Source organism: Anticarsia gemmatalis, chromosome 8 (assembly GCF_050436995.1).
Source record: "Anticarsia gemmatalis isolate Benzon Research Colony breed Stoneville strain chromosome 8, ilAntGemm2 primary, whole genome shotgun sequence".
NCBI classification, from domain to species: Eukaryota; Metazoa; Arthropoda; class Insecta; order Lepidoptera; family Erebidae; genus Anticarsia; species Anticarsia gemmatalis.
This window is the reverse complement of record NC_134752.1, coordinates 6489827-6499330: the sequence shown is the minus strand read 5'-3', so window position 1 is coordinate 6499330 and position 9504 is coordinate 6489827.

The window sequence follows — 9504 nt, the reverse complement described above, 5'->3', positions numbered from 1 at the left end:
TGCTTAGGCTTCATTTTCTAACATAAATTATCACCATTGAGTCCATGACTCAGCTATTTGTATTTCTATCGGGTCTTTAAGCAATTTTTGACCGACTTCAAATGGAGGAGGCTTTCAATTCGGTTGATATTTTTAATCACTTGCTCAACGACGCTGATTGCTGAATCCAATATAAAGAAAACAACACGACCAATAAGTCTTAGCGATAACTAGATAACGACTTAATAATCAACAGAATATAATAATTTCACTTTAGATATATCGATTAATTGACATTGAAATGCCCAATATCAGAATATACTATATTTATCAGCTTGCTTATAAACACAAAGCCACGTGTATAATTAGCCACATCTACTCAGAAATGGGTAGCGTTTCCTTTGAAAAGACACTTCTTAGAAAATATTGATAAAAAATTATCTTTTAAGGAAGGAAGTAGCATAAAATGTAGAGATTTATTAGCGAATATGGATTGCAGATTGCCCCTTTTTTCTAGAAGTCTACCTAAATTTAAGTGTTAAGTTCAACTGAAACCTTGCCAACTTGAAGTCACCTAGAGCAAAAAGCCTTTGATTTCATTATATTCTGTATAAAATGCTTGTATTGTCGCTATACACGCAATAAACTCCATGTGAAAAATACCCTGGTAAAAATTTGGGCGTGTTTATGGTGGTACGAGTTTTCATGCGTGTGCGATACTCAACCACCTACACAAATTCATATTGCGTTTATTTTGATTTTACATATTTTTGCATATTTATTAATTATTTTTAATGAATGAAACAATTGAGCTTTTTCATATTTGTCAGAAGATTATTCTCATAAGCCTCTTAGATATTAAAAATCCGTTAAAATGTTTGCTGAAACCAAAGTGAAAGCATTCATTTTTCACCACTTTTGTAATTTTTTAGCTCTATAATTTTAAGCTAAATGCTAAACATGATCTTATTTATCGATAACATTTTACTAGGTCTCGATATTGATACCGAAGAAATTCTGAGTCATTTCAACTTATTTTTCTCTATGTATGTGTTGCAGATCATGTAGAGATATCGGTATAACACTTGCTCTCTCTACGTGGTCTTTTAATATGAGTTTCATTGTATCTCCGATAAAATATCTTGTGCTAACATTTTTTATCCTACTTACTTTTTATTCTCAGTGGTGGGAAACATTTCCACATGGACATAGCATTACCATAATTAGACTACGGGACATACAGGACTTCTACTCATTGCCTACCGAAAAATCAAAATTCACATACTGCACTTCAGGTTCATGCTTCGTCGACACGATAAAAATATTGCATTACATGAAGTAACTTTGTAATACTAACAAATCCAACCTGTTGTTTAACTGTTTCCGACAGAATAGCAACAAGTGTGTCTCCTTCAACCCTCCGTGACCCGCCAGAAACATTCATTACTTACATTGGCAGCGCCACCGCCGCTGTCGCCGCGCGCCGCCCAGTCGGTCGCGACGCCACGTCGAACCTTCATGGTTGGGCGGAAAAATTACACCCATTGACTTTAATAGATTGCGTAACCATTGATTTGACATTTTACCATGCTAACTTGAATCAACAGCTTATACGTGTGGATTGTGAATAATAGTAAGATCTAAATAATTATAAAATGTTTCGTTGCTTTAAATTTTGATTCTTGGAAATAAAGTACGGTCTAGTTTTTGGTCAGACTTGAATAAATAAATAAATGTAACCCATTAATGTCCCACTGCTGGGCAAGGGTCTCCTCCCATAATGAGGGAGGGGTTAGGCCTTGAGTCCACCACGCTGGCCAAGTGCGGGTTGGGGACTTTGCATGCCCTCAATAAACGTTTTTAAACAAATTTTAGGCTTGCAAGGATTCCTCACGATGTTTTCCTTCACCGTTGGAGCATGTGACAATTATTTCTAATACACACAAACCTTCGAAAAGTCATTGGTGTGTTGCCTCGGGTTCGAACCCGCGACCACTTGCGTGGGAGGTGTCAACTTATACCACTCGGCTATCACTGCTTTCAGGTCAGACTTTAACTTGTAAAATTATAAGAAATAAAGTTTTCAATAACTTTTATTAATTTAACTCTAGTTTTAAGAGATAAGTAAGAGACATACAGCTGCGCGATTGTAGGTATACTAGCATATTGTGGACCTGTTATGATAATAATAGGCTTTAGATTTAAACATCCTTTTCTTTGACTTAGTACTTTAATTATGTATCTTTAAGTAAACATGCTATTTATCACACACTTCAGACCTCGTTTCTAATAAAGTATGTAATTATTTCAAGAAAATTTGTGTGCTTTTAAATTAACTATATTGCATTGTATATAAGTATAGGTGAGTTACATACGTGGATACTTACCGAAAGTAATAAAATAATGTTACGAGGTGATTATCGGCAAGATATCACCCACATTATCAATAGTGTTTTTAATTAATTAAACTGAAGAGGGCAATGTAAACCATCACAATATTTTATATTACACGGTCAATTGGTAAATTGAAAATCTCGCAGATTTATATAATTCGAGTATTTTAAAATAATTCAAAGTCAACTAGTGTAGATACAACAATATAATATATTTGTAGATCTGACTCAATCAAATCAAATGATAATGATTTAGTTATCATTTCCTTAAAAAAGATTTTAATCTACCTAGTGCAAGCGTGAGTATTTCATAGATAACAAAAATCATCAAGAAGTAAATAAGCCAATATAACGATACTATCATAGCTACAACTACATTTAGATATCGAGAAACTAAAGGCGCGTCCGTTTACAACACAGAATTTGTACCTTCATTTGTAATTTTTTCACAACAGCTAATTATAGTTATCGATTAATTATAAGAAAGTCGGAATAATCTTAAATTAATTTGATATCATTTCTATAATTAGCTACTTTTTAGTTATAATTTACAAGTATTGAAACTCTTTAAATGGCATCAGCATTCTATCATTAAACGAAGGATACGATAAAACTGATAAACAATTATGCACATGAAGATATGCAGTATTATAGCAGCTAGCTCTTCATCGAACGTTTTATATCGGTGATAATCCATTTGGTGTTATAAGTATAAACTGCATTTCACAGTGGATTAACGATGTCCGTTCTACAATTTAATCATACAACTGTAACGTAAATTATAGTCCATACAAATAGGTAGTCCATATTATTACAATACAAGAAATAAGATTGATATTTTATATTTTTTTGTCGTTTTTCACAATACCCCGAGGGCGTGCAATGTCCTCAGCCCGCACTTAGTCAGCTCGGTGGACGTAAGGCCTAACTCCTCTCTTGTATGGAAAAAGACTTGCCCAGCAGTGGGAAAGTTAATAAAGATAATTAAGTATGTAACAATTACATAATGTAACATTCACATGTCAAGCAAGTCCGACAGAAAACAGCCTATAGTAGGAGACTTCGGTCATCCTAATTTGAAACCAACCATCTTAACTCCGGGAAGTCATCGAAGTTTCAACTGTGACCTTTTGGACTAAGTGTTTTAATTGAATAATTGTTTCAACGTAAATTTTAAGTTTGTCCGCTTCTAAGACGACCCAATAATATACAAAATCAAAATCAAATCATTTATTCATTTAGGTCAAATGCTGACACTTATGATATTCAATGATACAGAGAGTGAATTTACCGCCAGTTCGGCAGGTAGGGCCAATGAGAAGAGCTGGTAAAAAACTCCTGGCCACTCTTTTTAATCGCCAAACGGTTTTAACAATATTTCTATTAGGTATAAATAATTGATGATGTTAGGCTGCTACCAACACTACCGAAGGTCATAACAAATTAAATCAATTGTATACATCTTTAATTGTCAGAAATGATTAATTATAACATTAGTGCTAAAACAGGATAAAACGAAAACTGTCAAGTAATCCATCATGGCAATTAATCTATACGTCATTGTGCACAAGACTTTATAAGAATGCGTACAACTTACCTCAATCAGTTTCGTTTCAATAATTACTTGAACACAATAAGTGGTCTTCGACATACATATTTAGTGTTGTTTGTATTGTGTGTGATTAACAATGATATTCTTAATAATTGTCGGTATACTCCTGTTTATAAATATTGTGTTTTTAGTTGGATCCATAATTTACACTGTGGTCACAAAGGCTAGGGTAAGTTGAGTTGATTAAGTGATTAAGTGCATATGTACTTGTGAAGTGTACTAAGCTAGGTATATTTTTAGGTGCATAGGTATTGTGTAATATGACTGTTTTCACATATATGTAAGTACCGCGTTACAACCCCCATTGTACACTAATTATTACGTAAAGTAATGATTTAAGGAAAGGTTTTTGGAAATTCCCATTTTTGTATCTATTATATTGTGTGTATAACACGAACTATTATGAATTAGGCTATAAAAACGTTTTTATATATCCCCATAGTCTGTCTATGACTATGGGGATCATTTTGGTATACTTAGGTCAGTTTTGCATTTTTTTTGCAGATACGTCACTGTCGCTCCAAATGAGCGATATTATATCTGCGTAAATAAGTCAATTACGTGATTTCAGATGGGAGGAGGTAATCTCAACAACTACAAGTTTGTTTTGAAGAATATCCTACTAATATTATAAATACGAAAGATTGAGAGAATATATGGATGTTTGTTATTCTTTCACGCAAATACTACTGAACCGATTACGATGAAATTGGTATATAGGTAGCTGAAGACCCAGAATAACACATAGGCTACTTTTTATCCCGGAGTTCCCGAGGGATCGAGATTTACATCGGAAGGGTTTCCATGCGGACGAAGTCGCGTGGGGCCTCTAGTACTTTATAAGCCATCAGCTTTTTGAAAAAAATGCTTGTCATTGTTCTCTTATCAGTTTTCAAATTTTTTATCCGCTATGAATTCGTATTACGAATGTTTGTAAGGGATAAGAAACAACCCATTTAGAAAACAATAACTTGGGCATTGATTTCGATCGTCTAGACAGTCATTTGCGCAAACGTTTAATGTGGGTTTTTCGAGGTGATATTATTATGTTTGCAAATGATATAAATAAAATGCACGTTATCCGTCTTCACAGCAGAGAATAAGCATTCTTACAGCTGTAGATAAATTTATCTACATCATACTAAGTCGGGAGCTTTATATAAAATGTCAATGAGCTCCCATCTCTCCCACGCACCGCCCACGTTCTAGTTCATAACTTAAGTCTAAAGTTTATAAATAAACATGCTCTTAATATTAACTTGTTGACGGGTGTTCTACGCCAGGTATTAAGTTTCTTATTTTATAGATATTAGATTTAAGAATATTGCACTAATTTTAAGTCATACATTCAGCCTTTTTACGTAGTTTACGTTTACCTTTATCAAAATTCGTCTGAAATTTTCACCAGCTGACACTAATTGCATATATTATTACGCAGAGCTCTAAGAATAAGTTTATATTTAAGACTTCGTCCAATTATCAATATTCCTATATTAATATGTAGGTATATGAACTCTATATTTAGGTGATATATAGGGCGGTAGGTATGGTGGTCTTATCTCAATTTGGCAGTAGATTTGTAGAATAACTTTAAAGTTCTGGCAAATTATGATAGTAAGAAGAAAAAACATTACCTACACAACCAAAGATTAGACCGAACGTTTTTAAAAGCTGGCTTTCTAATAATAACCTATGTCAGAGTTTTGCGAACATAATATTACACACATTATTTATATGTCAAATGAAAGGCCTAGACAAGTGGAACAAAAGTCATTGTAACGGTAAATCTCTACTGTATTCTAGAATAGAGTCGCACTCTCATTTTGTGCCTGGTCGATTGGTTCTACCTTTTACTTTCATGCTCATTTTTCTGACAATTTCGGGATAAAAAAAAACAAAATTTAGATTATGAATATTGAATCTGTGGTTCTAGCAACAGTACGAATACCGATCACGAGTTCACGGAGTTCGCCCCTAGGACGCATAAAGTATATAAGTTTTTCAATTTTCTTTAGAATATTCAGTCAGGGTTTGCCGAAGTGTTCAATAAATATGGCAATTATTTCATGAAACATAAGACCAAATTATTAGGAAAAAGTAAATCCCACGAATGTACATTGATGTAATAGGGAACCTTTTTCAATAATTTTCAATGCTTATTTTTTCCTATTGAAAATTTCATACACCTTGTCCGTTTCCTAGGCTTGTTTTTGAAAAGCTACGTAAAGGACCGCCTTAATTTCAAATCTACATTTAAACGACCACCATTTATTTAACATAAGCCGTCACTTTTGCTACTGCCTACTTATCATAAACACGTACGTTTCTTCCTATCAGTATCTTAACACGTTCCAATGAAAACATTTTTCAATAGATTATGAAAGGCGCAATTTTTAAAGTGTTTCCCACTTTAAATTACCGTAGATAGGATAGGCCTGTCTGCAATTATAAGAGTCCATAAGTCTTATACACTTCACGTAGGCTTTTTAGAAAAGCCTCAGATAACTGATAATCGCACACTAGATTTTGTAGTGTCATAATGCCTGATGGAATATTATAGCAAGTAGCATCGTGTTATTCTTATCAGGCGTTCGTTTTTCGTTCCAAAAGATTAACAAATTCACAATTCGAATGCAATAGCAATATTGCTTTGAAAATATTATTGTCATGAATTCGTAAGGTAAGTAAAAACGTAAGTTAAAACTATAATTTAGGCTTATGGAAATGATTTTCTAGATCTTTGTCGTTGGCTATAAATAATAGCCAACGACAAAGATCTAGAAAGTACTATTATAATAATATGTTATAGCCTATAACATTATATAAAAGTACACATAGTAGAATCATAATATATGAGACCATAAAGTGACTCTAAATACTAGAGACAGGGAGAAGAGTTATCTCTACAATTATGTCATTATATTATTGAAGAAATAATAAGGGGCGTAGCCTGACTTCAGAATGGCAGCGGAGAAAGCAAATGAGGAAACTAATTTCCTAATTACGGAATATTTCCCCTACAGCAAGGCTCTATAGTAACAATTAGGTACATTACGCTCTACATCTAGTTCCGTCATGAAACTCATGGTTTCTGGTTATATTCCTAATGCTGTATTCGGCACGCTTGCGTATTAGCGATAAAACATTTATAATGAGCACATATATAATTATATTATAATGACGTCCAAATTATATGATATATCCACGTCATAATATCAGAAATATAAAAGTTATAAAGGGAGTTTCCGTCTTGTGTACTTGTTATCGATGTGATTCGATACGTCGCACTAATTTTACATGATTGAGTTAAAAACAATACCATTTTGTATGGAGACACCGCGTTCTTTTTATCGCATTTTTAGCATTGAGTTATGTTAATTCGTCTAACATTATGTTAGCATGAATTATCACAACTACGTGCTACTTTTAAATACCTTAGTAATGTTAGCTATTTTTGTCAGACAGTTTGTTTAAAAATGATTAGAAATCGGTCATCATATCAGTTCTTATTATCGTCGAGATGTTTATTCGCCTTCCGTCATCATAAATAATTTAAGTTTCAACGCAATCTTTTGATATTTTAAAATAATTAATGATTAAGCTTTCTTAAAAAAAACAATGATAAATCACTACACAAATATAAGGCGCATTTTGGTTCCTAAACGCAATGCCATTTGCTCTGAAGATAACAGGAAAGGAATAAATGACGTAAAGTGCTCCATGCAATGCTGAAAATTTTTTCGTAATCCCTTACATTCGACCAATGTTTTTGGTCTTCAGCAACCTAACTCTCTAATTCTTAGAAAACCCTAGTCGTACACGAGAACAGACAATAACTTCGGCCAACAGAAAGATAGGATAACGCCTGTATAAACATTTTTATTTATACAGGCAAGGTCTAATTATGATGTATTGGCTATTACAGCGTCATATACTTAGAACGTACGTTACTTTCTAAGTTTACGACAAACTTTATGATCCGTATGAAAATATCTCATAGCAATGTTCTATTGTTTCAGGGAGACAGCCCACGCATGTCAATCGCCCCATCCATTCTGTCATGTCAAATGGACCCTCGTCACAGCATTCAGCCTCAAGTGACGATCTTCCACGCTATGGTGCGACTGAGCAGTGGTACGGTACCCCACGACCTGCATTACCATCATGAGAAGAAACATCCACATGACGAACACATCAAGCAGGAAGCTTCATAAATTGGTGTAAGTATCGTTAAGAACCCCAAGTTACAATTTTACTACATGGTTTTACCAATCGCGTGTGAGTTTCAATGACAGAAAATGGATTATTGAAACGTTTATGTAACAAACTAAAATTGTTAAATTGCGTAAACTATAAATAAATTCATTAAAATCTCGCACTCGGGTATAGAGTAGTAGGTATTACTACCATTGCGTATCTCAAGAAGAAATGAAATATTCCTAAGCATTATGTACGGATATTACAATCCGCCACATCACTTTATTAATGTAATATCCGTAACACAATTCTGCAATCCAATTTTATTGTTAAAATGAGATGAAAACTACCTACCTACATTTAAGCCTAATACAGTTCTTCTTTTCTTCGCTTTTGCTTTGCTGTTAAAATAATACTTAGTTACAAAAGCTATTAATAAATACATCAACTCAGGTTTTCTTAAATGATCAGTAACTTAGATACTGATCTAATCTTTATGTGGTCCCGCATCACGTGTACAGTAGCAAATATGGTATATTGGCGTAATAATGACGTTTATAAATCAATGAAAGTATCTTATCTACCAGATATAATATATTTATCTCTTTCCTTATCAATACGCACATTGAAATAAGTACATATCAGATTAAAAGGCGTCTATCTGTAACTTGTTTTTATTAATATTTATATGTAAATACGATTCATTCTTTGGAATGATTTAATCTAGACAGATGTTGGATAGATTGTTGTCTCTTTTTCCAGCCTCTTATCATGTTTGTTAAGTATTATTCTGATGATAAAGTAAAGAAGGTGACTATTCTATGACTCGTTTTTTATGCTGTGAATCTTTTAGTATCGAAATTCCCTTGCGCAAAATCTTTTTTTTTAACGTCAACAGATTGATTGGCGAATTATAAGTTATTATTTTGATTGAGTACCTACCAGTTGGATGATAAGATAAATTTAATGAATATCAATCAAAATTATAAGGCAGTCGTTAATTTCTTTAATGACAAAGTATGGTATCACTGATCATTATTCAATGTTATTTTATAGAAAAATGTGCGTTTTAGCTACGACAAGTACAAATGCGTGCGAGTAATTTTAAATCATTACGTAATATTTACTGTGCAAACTTAAAAAAGATATTATATTGTATGACAAAACAAACGAAAATTATAAACCTTCTGTTAGTTTTTGCTACCAGAATTATTCACATGGCCTTCAAGAATATTTGGTTTGTGTGCGGTGATTACTCTGTTAATCCGTTCATTATTGTCTGTCGTCTGCGCCAGCGTAGGCGTTTGATACATTCGACACAGT